Here is a 13,422-nt window from a genome sequence, read left to right on the forward strand (position 1 = left end):
ATTGATGAATCTGCCAAAGAAATGGAAAATAAACCTCCTAAACCAACTAATGGTCAACCCTCAACTGACCCTCCAAACAACGGCTCAACGTTCAATTCAGAGGGTTCGTCTGCACCTAAACCTATCGTTCTGTCTCTCGAAAAGGAGAATCCAACTTCATCCCCAACCAATGATAGTCAAATCGAGGGGGAGGATCCTACTCCAACACAGGAGGCGAATTCTGAACATGACAAGGGATACGCTTCGCCATTTGAGGGGGAGAATGAGAATACAAATGACGAAGGTGAACAATCAGAACTTGAAGAAGAGGTAACTGCAAAGTTGGATCTGGCCTGTGACCCAAATTACCCACCTCTAACGAAATAGACCAAGGATCATCCCAAAGCATAAATAATTGGTGAATCATCTGAGCGAGTTCTCACACGTTCTCAGTTGAAAGCGAAACAAACTGCATTATTCTCTAATGTTGAATTCTGTATGTTTAATTCGTTTGTCTCCAAAGTCGAACCGAAGACAGTTAATGCTGCACTTGATCATTCTGATTGGGTACAAGCAATGCAAGATGAACTCCATGAGTTCGAATGAAATCGAGTTTGGAGACTGATTCCCACTCCGAAGGATGCTTCAGTGGTCGGCTTAAAATAGGTCTTCAGGAATAAACTGGATAAAGAGGGAAATGTTATACGAAATAAGGCTCGGTTGGTGGTGAAGGGATATTGCCAAGAAGAAGGAATAGATTATGAGGAGACCTTTGCTCCTGTAGCAAGGTTGGAATCAGTTAGAATCTTTCTGGCATATGCTGCTCATAAAGACTTCGAAGTTTTCCAAATGGATGTAATATGCGCTTTCTTAAATGGAGAACTCGAAGAATGTATGTTGAGCAACCACCTGGGTTCGTGAACGATAAATATCCTAATCACTTCTATGTGTTAGATAAAGTTGTATATGGTCTAAAGCAAGCACCGAGGGCCTAGTATGAAACTTTAACTCGCTTTCTGAAAATGTCGAAATTTAAGCAAGGTTCGGTTGACCCAACCTTCTTCCGAAAGAAAGAAGGCGAACACCTAATGATAGTTCAGATTTATGTCGATGACGTCATCTTCTGCTCCACGAATCCTAGCTTAACGGCTGAATTCAGGAAGTTGATTGAGACTAAATTTGAAATGAGCGCAATGGGTCCGATTAATTTTTTCCTTGGTTTGAATATTAGACAGGGACCAAAAGGTATCTTTATCAACCAGGAGGCCTACAAAAAGAACTTGCTGGCAAAGTTCGGTATGACGGGAGATTCGAAAGTGAATGTTCCTATGGCATTTGGCACTAAGTTAACACCATCTCTGGAAAAACTTGCTGTTGACATAACACTATATCGTCAAATGATAGGGTCCCTTATTTATCTAACAGCTAGTAGACCGGACATTATGTTTTCTGTTTGTTATTGTGCCAGGTTTCAAGCAAATCCAAGAGAACCTCACATGGTGGCAATGAAAAACATTTTCCGTTATCTGAAGCGAACCTCGTCTCTCGGTCTCTGGTACCCTGCTAGATCTGAATTCTTTATTCAATCCTTTTCTGACGCCGATCTTGGAGGATATGGTCTGGATCGAAAGAGCACAACTGGTGGATGCCAATTCCTTGACGGTAAACTTGTTAGCTGGCAGTCCAAGAAGCAAACTTGTGTGTCTCTTTCAACAGCCGAAGCTGAGTACATAGCTGCAGCATCCTGTACCTCTCAAGTGATATGGATACAAAACCAACTAAGAGACTACGGACTAAGTATGAAGAAAATACCTCTCTATTGTGACTCAGAAAGTGCGATAAGAATATGTCACAATCCAGTGCAACACTCAAAGACAAAGCATATTACACTGAGATATAATTTCAACAAGGACCATGTAGAAGATGGGAACGTGGAAGTACATTTCGTTCGGTCCTCTGATCAATTGGCTGATATATTCGCTAAAGCCTTACCAGAAGCAAGCTTCAATAAAATTTTAGAAGGTTTGGGAATGATGGAAGCAGAGTCGGTACCGAACTCTCAAATCTCTCTAAATTAGACAAGCGAAACAGAGCGAACGCTCGGTCTATTTCGGTTCTATCTGGAACCGAAATGAACCGAACGCTCGGCCTATTTCGGCTCCATAATTTTCGGGAACCGAAATGAACCGAACGCTCAGTCTATTTCGGCTCTGGACTTTTAGGGAACCGAAATTAACCGATTGCTCGGCTTATTTTGCTTCATTCTTTTAAGGTTTGGTTTCGGCTGTACATTTTGTTTATTTTTTAAGAATGTTTTGTGCTACTTTCTTTTTGTTTATTTTTCTTTTTTTATTATTTTTCAGAAAATTTCAAATATCCAAAAATATTTTTTCTTTTATTTTTCTGTTCTTATTATTTTTTAGAAAACTTCAAAAATCCAAAAATATTTGTTTTCTTTCTTTCATTTATTTTTCTGTTGTTATCAATTTTCAGAAAATTTTAAAACTCCAAAAATATTTTCCTAAAAGTTTTTTTTTTTTTTTTGTGTTTTGTTTGTGTGGTTTGTTTGTTTGCGTGTTCTTTTTACTAGGTCTCAAGTACTTCATTGCAACATCTTTTGGAGCTATGGCAGTTATGATTCTTTTCCTAAGAATTAGTTAAGTGTCCCTAGAAGCATGCTGCTGCATGTCGACCGAAGCGTCTAAAACTAAGAGCAAGGCCTTAATGATACGATCTATACCTATCGTTTCTTCCCAATCAGGCTGTTAAATATACTCAAGTCAAGAGCTACCTTACTCTTCTCACAAGAGTTAAGAGTTTTCTGCTTTGTCACGTTAATATAGTAGAGGTACTTTCGGTTCTTTAACCACCTTCCTAATATTCTCCATCAACTTTCGGTTCACCACTGTAACCCTTGCGACTCTCAGCTTTACCACTGAGGTTTATGGTTGCATAAAATTTATGTTTATGATCTTAGATACGTATTGTTGAATCATGAAAAGTGACCCTCTTGAACTTCAGCTACCACATCCTACAAGCACCCGTAGTCAAGCTCCTTCATCAGCAGCCCCATCCGGAGTCACTATCTACCGCAGTCTCTTTACTAGATTACTTTACTTGTCTTCTATTGTAATACTCTCTATTGTCCAGTATGCCTTGCATGGCTAGTCTTAGAGATGTAGTCTAGTGTACTTCCTGAGTCTCTATAAATAGAGCTCATTCGTTCTTACTTAATAACAACTCTAAAGATATCTTTTCTATCTCTCCATCTTACTACGCATCCCTTCTTACTCTCAAATCTTACTAGATTATAACTTATTATAACCTCTCTTCGGAGCAAGTCTTCTGTGACTTAATCACTAAGTTTGATCTTCCTTATTAACTTGGTTTGAATGCATTCCTTGTTATGAATCAACTTATGTGTATTCTTGATATAACAATTCTTGTCATTTCTATTTCTTTACTTTTCCGCAACTAACTCTCTAACTATCTAACTCTAACTTATTAATATTATTGTTGAGCTTTTAGATCCTTTGAGATTAACTATTCTGCAATCCACTTGTTCTAACGTTTGTTCAAGTGTGTCTCTAAGTTTCTCTCTCAACAATTGGTATCAGAGCCATAGTGGTTGCTTTTTGAAAAACGGAACACTGATTTTCAAAAGGCCTTCTATACCACTAAAGCTCATTTCTTAAACAAAAAAAAAACTTCAAAAAATGGCACAATCGTTATCTCTGAACGTTTCCAACAGTGTTGGTGGTTCTAACAGAGCTCCAATACTGGTAGCAAATGAATATCATCACTGGTCACAAAGAATGGAAAGATACTTAAGGAGACTTGGTAGAGATGTATGGTGATCCGTAGAAGAAGGACCACATGTCCCAGTTCTTACACCAGTCCAAACTGACGACGCTATAGCCAGACTAGGAGGAGGTCAACCAGTTATGAGCCGTCCCACCAAGGATGACATCGATAAAATTGAAAATGATGTTGTTGCTTTTTATGAAATTTCTTGTGGAGTTGCTCCTGACAACTTCGATATTATCATAAATTGCAAATCAGCAAAAGAGATCTGGGAAGTTCTCAAGAATTTGTACGAAGGCTCAGAACAAGCACAAGACAAGAAGCTTACAACCGCACTCAATGAGTTCAACAACTTCAAAGCTCATGCCGGCGAAAGTTTGGAAGACTCCTTCAAAAGGTTCAACCTGATAGTCACCAAGTTATCCAATGCGGGCACCATCCGCAGTACTCATGAAAAAAATCTTCAGTTCCTTAATGGCTTGGGAAGACATTGGACTACGACCAAACTGATAGTCCAAGGCGATAGAAAGATTCATTCTTTGTCTCTCTACAAGCTCTATGGAGAATTGCAAGCACAAGAATCCACCGTACTCAAAGACTGTGCTGACTTCGGAGGACCACTTGCTCTCATAGCACAAGCCCCACTCAATCAATCCTACTCTCCCTCGTATGACACTCCACCGCAGTCATACAAAGCTGATTCAGAGTATGATGATGAAGAAGAATTTCAGAAGGCTATTGCTCTGGTTAGCCAACAGTTCAACCGTCTACCACCTCCTTCCTTCCGCAAGAATCAGCAGTTCAACAAACCTCCATTCAACCGAAATTTCAACCCTCAGAATAATCACTCTCGTTATCCCGGAAGTTCTCATGCACCACCGTAATCCCAAAATACTCTACCAAAGGAGGCACCGCAGTCTACTCAAACCACTGACTCTGATACCCCCTCAGATGACAAAATGGATGTTGTGATTTGTCACAAATGCAACAAAGATTATCATTTTGCAAGAGATTGTAAGGCCAATGTAGTAAGAGACAAAGCATTCTATCTTAGAATGGCTCAAGAGTTGGAAGATAAGGAAAAGGCAAGGGCATACGTAGCCCATGTCCAAAGAGACCATCAAGTTTGGTCATCCGGAGATGAAGATGATGCCATCAGCAATGTCAAAGGAAAAGGGAAAATCTGCATGCTGGCAACCACGGATGATGATGAGTCTACAAAGCTGGGAAAGAACTACTGCTACATGGCAAAGGATGGAACTCTAAGCATCGTTGAACATGTAAAAATCATGATTCAAACACTAAACTATAGCATGCATGACTGTCAACCTTTCATAGATAATCTTAATGACACATGTGCTGCCGTCCTTACAGACTATAACAAAGCCTTAGATGAGAAGAACATTGCGTCCCAAGAGATGTTCCATGTGAGAGGACGACTGGATAACAAAAGACTCATAATGGCTAGGTTAGAGAAGGACTTAGAGTTAGAAAAAGATGCTAGAATGTTGAGTGAAACCCAATTAGAAATAGCTTTGAACCAAAGAGATTTAGCTCAGAGTGAAATTGTACGCTTAAATCTTTTAATCGAAAAATTGTTCAATGAAAGTGAAGCTATTGAAAATTTGGTAAATAATGGAACCGTGGACAATACATACAATTGGGGTTGGTCAAATGGATATCCTACCGTAATGGATTCCTCACCCCGGTTTAACAAAGACAGACTGTATGTCCCTCCAGACCGAGAATTTCATTTCCCAGTCAATGACAAGACTTTTCCCGAAGACATCAGAACACACTTCGGTAGACTTCATAATCTAAGAAATAATTGTGTCATTGAGGAAATCGTGCCTGAAGTTTCGGGTCACACAGGTGATCAAACTCCTATCTGTGGCACCATTTACCCAAGTTCTCAAACTTCATCCGAAGTCGATGAAGAAATAGTTGTTGAGGGACCGAAAGTGTTGCAAAACATTCCATCTCTGCCCTCAGACCGCAGTGTCTCTCACTGTAGTCAAAAGTCCCACAAAAGTCCCACTGCAATCCCAACTAAGACTTACTCTGCGGTAGTCAAGTCATCCCTACCGCAGTCCTCGAAGAAAAGTTATGCAACTCTTCAACCAATTCCTCACGAATTACCCATAGAAAACTTTGAAGTGGGACAATGCTCTCAAATCCCTGAATCTTTAACTTCTGATGACTCAAGCCCTCGTTTTCACAAATTTTCAAACGGTTCCAGGAAGCCGCAGTTGAACAACAAAGACTGCGGTTCACCAAAATCCTTAGCTAAAAAGGCTTTCAAAGAGGAAATTCGATCCCGTGGCACAAATAGACAAACTTTTTCGAAAAACAAGAAGCATGTCAGATTTCCAAAGTCAAAAAGTCCAGAAAAATTTGTTTTCTCACACTACTTTTCAAAAAACTCTCCTATCAAGAAAACATACAAAAAGGAATGTCAAGTTTCATCAGTCATTCCTAATTCATCTGACAAAACCCAAAAAAGTGTAAAGTCTTTTCGAAACAATGGTTTTCAAGTCTATTCCTCAGATGATCCAAAATGGAAGGGTATCTTACCCACTCCAACACTTTCAAAGTCATGTCAAACTTTCAAAAAGTGGAAGGGTATTCTACCAAATCCACCAAAAAGAACTCAAACACCCACACGTGCTAAACCTTTTCAAAAACAAACTTTTTCAAAACCCAACAACACTCATGTCAAGGATTACCAACCTCGGACCGGTAACAAGTCCATTTCATCCTATAGACCGCTGAACAAGCAGAGTGTCAGATCAAAAGACAAAATCTCTTTTTGTAAATGTCAGTGTAGTTGTCAAAAGGATTCATCCTATGTCAAATCTAGTCGGAGTCAAAAACCTCATATTTTTTTCAAAAACTCACAACACTCCAAAACTGCACAAACACCCACGACTAGGATTAAAAGTTGACAAGAGACCCGTCCCTGCAACCTCGGTCCACGCATCATTCAGTAATTCACCAATTGCCCCAGGCTCCAAACTAGTTTGGATGCCTAAACTAACCGTGTAATTCTTAGGCTTTGTGCAAGGAGGAACAAGAAGATGAATGGTTAATTGACGGTGCCTGCTCCTTGCACATGACCGGAAGGTTAGAATACCTTTGGGATTTGTGACAACCCGAAATTTCCATTCGTACAAACTCTACTGTCAAGCACTTCAAATAAAAGTCAAATACTTTTCTGCTAAATTTTAGCCGGTTTAAAGTCTGTTTGAGTATTTTAAAGCTTAGTGCTTCAGGAGATAACTGGAGAGAGGATACCCTAGGGTTTATTGAGCATCAAGAAAGTCCCAAAACTCCAAGAGTTTGGAGTTTACGGCCCAAACATGGTGTTTACGGCCGTAAACATCAAGGAGTATAACTATGACACTTAGTCATTTTTATCACTTTTTCCACCTTCAAGCTCAAGAACACTCCCTTTTCTCTCTCAAGTAGCATCCGACTTTTCTACAAGATCTTCCAAAATGTAAGTGTTTCTTCCCTAGATTCGTTGATATAACACTTAATCTAGTGTTTATACACGATTTCATCTATGAAATCTTGTCTTTTTCATAGATCTTCAAGTGTTCTTCAAAACACCAAGAACACCAAGAACACACACTAGTGTTCTTGGACTCTAAACACTCTTTCAAGCTTCATATAAGTAAGTATACTCCTCCTATCTAGTTGTTTGCTTAGTATACTTGTTAAATCATGGAGGAACACCAAGAAACCCCCAAGAACACATGGGTTTATGGTCAAGGGATCTCCTTGAACCGTAAACACCATCAAGTGGTGTTTTTATGCCACTAACACCTTCTAGGGCTTGGATATTGGACTAGAACCTTGCATGCATGAGCTAGAAACCCCAAATCACGAAATGGTTGGAGTGACCATGAGTTTACAGCCGTAAACTCATGGGTTTACGACTGTAAACTCAAGGGTTTATGACCGTAAACTCCCAAGAGTGGTCCAAGGACCGTAAACTCCAAAGATGAGCCATTTCGAGCCCTTGTCCCTTCCTAAGCCTTTGATACAAACCTAGAACACTTCCTTTAAGGGTATAAGGCCTTAAAACTCACAAATGTACCAATTACCATGAGTTTACGGCCGTAAACTCATGGGGGAATTGACCAAAAACTGTAAACTCCTGTATTGGTGCCAAATGAGAAGTAAACTCCAATGTGAGGCCATACTCTCCTTAGATGCAACCCTTTAGCACTCCTAGCACTTGAAACAAAGTGTTTCCATGTATTAGAGTGTCTATACTTGATTAATTAGTTATTAAATGACTAATTAGATACATTTATGTATCACTACATGTTACATAGGATCTGTGTGTGTGTTCAAGTCCTCACTTGACACCTAGCATCCTACCAGGCACTTCCATCCAAACCACTCACTGCAGGTGAGTTCATAACCCTTAATTAACCTTTAAAATGTTTTTAAATGCTTTTATGGAGGGGGGATACAAGTTGAATCATGATGGTTATCATATCAATCACATGTGATTGATAACTATCAAACTATGGAATTACTACACTTTTAGCTGTTTTATCAAGCAAACTACTTCAAAATGATTTCTCGAATACTTTTACACGATGAACTCTTTATCAAACTTGATTTCTAAAACTAACTTTTCCTTTCAAACCCTGTTATATCTATGTTTCAAACAAAGGTTTTCATGTACTTTAAACTATGTTCTAAATAAGGGATTTCTTATACTTTAAACTGTTTATATCAAACAACTGCTTTTAAATCGTTTTATAAATTGACATCAAGTCATCATTTCTCATTATTAAACTTTTCAAATGTTTTACAAAACTTCTTTTAAACTTTTATATTATCAATTGCATGCCTCTATATGTATAGTTATATAAGTAATGTTTAAAGGACTTAGGACTGCTAACCTGCCTTACTTCCTGTTCCTTGTTTGGTTGTGGACTTAGGGTATCCCGTTATTTCTCCGAAGGTCGTTTAAATATTAGTTATATATTATGTATACATATATAGACATAAAAGTTATATATCAGTCAGTTCAGTACCTTTGGGTAGCAAAGGCATCCTTCCACTTGGTCATATACATATTACTAGTAACTAGTATGGGTATAGTTAGGAGATACTATTTACTATTGCTAGTACAAGGAATCACACAAGAGTCAGTTCATTTATGAGTCTATAAAAATATTTTAATACCATAAAAAGAGTGTGATATACTATTTCTCGATACGACACTTCATAGTGGTATCACCGTGTAACCAGAGTCTCCTGGAGGGACACTCCCACATCCCGGCTGCTAGCTACAGTCCGTGCCGATAAGGCCCAGGGGTGACAAAATGTCACATTATCATATATGACCTAGAGGGTCATCAATTATTCAGCGTCGATCAGCATGGTTACATACGAGTTCACATTCAAACCTTTATTTATCCAATTAAGAATTAAAGGCCATTTTAGACTTTTCGAGGCGTATTGTTCATTCGATACCACCTGGAGTCTACCCTCCATTCATTTAGGCTTTTCGAGGCGTATTGTTCATTCGATACCACCTGGAGTCTACCCTTCATTCCTTTAGGCTTTTCGAGGCGTATTGTTCATTCGATACCACCTGGAGTCTACCCTTCATTCATTTAGGCTTTTCGAGGCGTATTGTTAATTCGATACCACCTGGAGTCTACACTTCATTCATTTAGGCTTTTCGAGGCGTATTGTTCATTCGATACCACCTGGAGTCTATGTTTTATTCACTTTTTAGTCAGCAGTGTCACTGCTGAGGAAAATATTATTTTCCCTATTACAGTTATTTTGTGATTTAATCACATACACGTTTATGTATATCTATATCTAGATAATAATAGTTATATTAGGTTGCAAAAACCTTCATTTTTACAGAAATACAAATCTTCAAAACAGTCAGGTTTTGGTAGAAGGCTACTTCTATACTAGTAGGAAATATGGGATTTTCTAGGGTTTTTCATACTCATACCAAGTTTTCATAAAATAATTACAAATCTTTTCTTTACAGTTTTACAAAGCAATGACATTAAAATACTTATGTTCTCACCAGCTTTAAAGATGATACTCGCTTTAAAAATAACTTGTATTCTCAGGTCACCAGTAGACAGGTACGATGACCAGGTTTTGAGAAGACGGAGCGGTCAAGACTCGTATTTTATTTTGATTTCTTACTATTATGTCGTATACTATGAAAGAACACACATGTATTAAAATTCTACTATTAATGCAATGGATGATGTTGTTGCTTGTTTACTAATTTACACTGTTGTGATACTGTACTTGACGTCCTCCACCGTAGAACGTTTCCGCCGTTCTTGGTTTGGGGTGTGACAGATTGGTATCAGAGCACTGCTTATAGTGAATCAAGTATATCAACCCATAAAAGATATACGAACTATAAACACATCGAGATTAAAACACTTTGACCAAGAATATATACTTTTAAATAATAAAATATTTATCTAAGTATACATACCTGCATTCATACTAAAATCAGTGTCACTAGGACATAGCAAATGTATTACAATTGTTGGGCAGCACAAGTAGACTTAGAGACATATAGTCAAATCTGGGAAGATATAGCCTGATCAACTATATTATCCGAGGATTAACTAGCATGTGCCTAAGTGTGGTTGTTAGGTTGCAACAAGTGTAAAAACTTACCAACAATACCACAATGAAAACCTTAGAACAAAACATAAACCTAAAATACTATAGGGGTATTTTGTGTTACTATAAATTACTTATGTGCTTATTTCTTATATCCATTTTCTCGCATAGATAATATGGCCGGATTCCATCCCCACAGCCATTTGTACTTCCCTAACCAAGGTAATGAAGGAGGGTTTGAAGCAGAGCCAGAAAATGATCACCCAATCCCTGTGGATGATCACCAGGCTGAAGGCTTTGCAGATGGTTCTAACTCCGAGCATGAAGTTGAGAACCTACCCCCGATGGCTCCCAACCCAAATCCTAACCCTCGTCTGGCTTTTCAAGGCCCGACTCCCCATTAGGTAGAATGTTTGGAAACATGGAGCGAAGAGCAAGATCAACTCATGCCATTCAATAGAGACCAAAGCTTTTATGACCTGAGCGAGGGAGGCTCAAAAGACAGAGTCTTGCCAATTCTGATCCGCAGAGTGGGCCGAAACGAGATCCAGGGTAGGACAGCTCTCCATCGAGTCACGGAAGTTGACGCCAATGCGAGAATGCATATCCTCTGCACAATTCGTCTGGAAGATGTTCGTGAGAGATCTAGGGGAGACCATGAGACCCTACTTCAAGAGTTAGCTGAAACTCGAGCTGAAGTCATAGAGCTCCGAGTACGCCAAATGGTGTACGAAAGACATCTGCTAGATATGGAACGTCAGCTGGCTGAACTAAGGGTGCACCAGAGGGATGACCGTCACCATTAAGAGATGTTTTACCTTTCCTTCCTTGTTATAAGGAATCGTTTTCCTGTCTATGCCCTATGTAGCGCTTTTCTATGTAACTAACTCTGTACTGTAAGTACTTTCTAGTTAGGCCTTTAGGCTTTCAAAACTTCTCTTCTCCAGATATGATGTAAGACCTACTACAAGGTCAATTTTCCCAAACTTATTACATCATAAATATCAACGATATGAACAGTCGGCTAATTTCTGTGTCAACCCTTGTTCAAATACTTTCGCCCTACTATCGGTAGAATTCTATCTGAAACTCACTCTAGTCAAGTTATTGAGTTATGGTAAATATAGCTCAGAGATCACTTCCAATTCTTGTCGAAGGTTGGATAACAATCGTCTTATAACCATTCTATGAACTTACTTCTACTCTTTACTAGGACTGCATCATAGGGATGTAGGTCAACCCTCGAGAACTTACTCCTACTCTTTACATGAATGGTCGAAATACGTCTTGACTCAATCATGATCACTCACGAACTCATTTTCTTTGTATAACAGAATCATGTCGTCATCCGGAAATAACCAGCCGAGCAACGAAAGCCCTATCCTTCATATCGACGCCGCTACATTCCAAGTCGCGGTAACAGCCGCAGTGGCAGCTGTCCTTGCAAACCTCAGCGCTAACAGCACAAGCAAGGCTGGCAAGGGAGTTGACAATTCCAATCGTTGTATCGATCTGGGAAACCAACAAATGAAAACAGTCACAGGCTTGCAAAGCCGTAAAACTGAGAATAGGAAACGAAAGTGCCAAGCCCAAAAGGAGCGCAAGTAATCCCAAAGACTTGCCGCATGACAGCAACAAGTGGCGACCCCTGCCAACCCAGCACCGAATAGGCCCTATAAGGGAACACTCCCTAAGTGTGAAAGGTGTACCTTTCACATCAAGGAGTTTGTCGGGAGTTGCAATGCCTCGATTGCAACCAAAAGGGGCACACCACTAGTGCCTGCAGAGCACCGACACGAACCACCTCCCAAGCCACTAATATCGGAATCAGCCCAGCTTGCTATGGTTGTGGTGAAACCGGACACTACAAGAGGAATTGTCCAAAAGGGAAGAACAACGCAAGCACTCGTGTCCACATAACTCCGATCCGACGCTTCACCTCCACCACTAATGCTGGTACAAGCCAGATATGTCATTTATGTGGTGAGATTGGGCATCTCCAGAAGGGTTGTCTAATAACGAAGAACTCTGGTGCGGACGGGAAGATACTAAGAATCACAACCGCAAGAGAGACTACTCCGGACCCACGTTAAAGTACTAGGGCGTCTCGTTCCAATAGACTTATTAACTGTTAAACACTAGTGCTACTCGAGTCTTGTCTTTTGCGAGATCCCGTCAGTTAAGGAACTCTCGTGCTGCGTATACTTGTTTTTGTAGTATACCTTATTCGCTGCAGTAGTCTTGTAGTAAACTTAAGTACTGAAGCTCTGTTAAAAGTTGCACCGTTGTGTTTAGTTTGTAATACCTTTTTGAAGTAAGTGTAATGCCTCTTATTCCAAGTAGTCCGACATTTCATATAACTTGAGTAAATTCTACCCTCACAATACCAGTCTCACGCGTAAATTCTTTTCTCTGAAATCATCTTTCAAGCGAAGCCGTCGTTTCAGAACTCCGAGGTACTCATGCGAAGAGTACCTTATGTTTCGTATCCTTCCCGAAGACACCTCAGAAAACCTCCCCGGGGTACCACTCGTACAGTACGTCAAGTTCAACCCGAAGACCCATACGGTTGATCTATCGCTGGAGAAGGTATACGCAAGGGTGGTATATAATCAAGGTTCTACAGGCTTAGAATTAATGATTCCTCTTTAACTTCTTTTCCTTGTTTGGATGTAAGCTTGAAGAAGAATCATTTATTCGACTGCCTTTTCAGTCTTAATTATATACGACTCGTATACACGAAGCTGTGATTGATGAACCAAATATGACTTCTGATATGAACTTTAGGACGGAGACTGCCCAAGATTACGAGTGACCGTACTGCCAAGCGGATAAACGTAGAATCCAAATCAAATGCCTTCTCACCGATCAAGACAATAGATCCAGGTAGAACAGAACACTCCCTGGATTTACCTTCGCAACTTCAAATCGAAATTAGGATCGACTTAGTTCCAGGGGCTACCCCAGTAGCCAAACCGCCCTATCATCTTGCACCAGCAT

The sequence above is a fragment of the Lactuca virosa genome, chromosome 6 (assembly GCF_052849685.1).
Source record: "Lactuca virosa cultivar CGN04683 chromosome 6, Lactuca_virosa_CGN04683_v6, whole genome shotgun sequence".
NCBI lineage: Eukaryota > Viridiplantae > Streptophyta > Magnoliopsida > Asterales > Asteraceae > Lactuca > Lactuca virosa.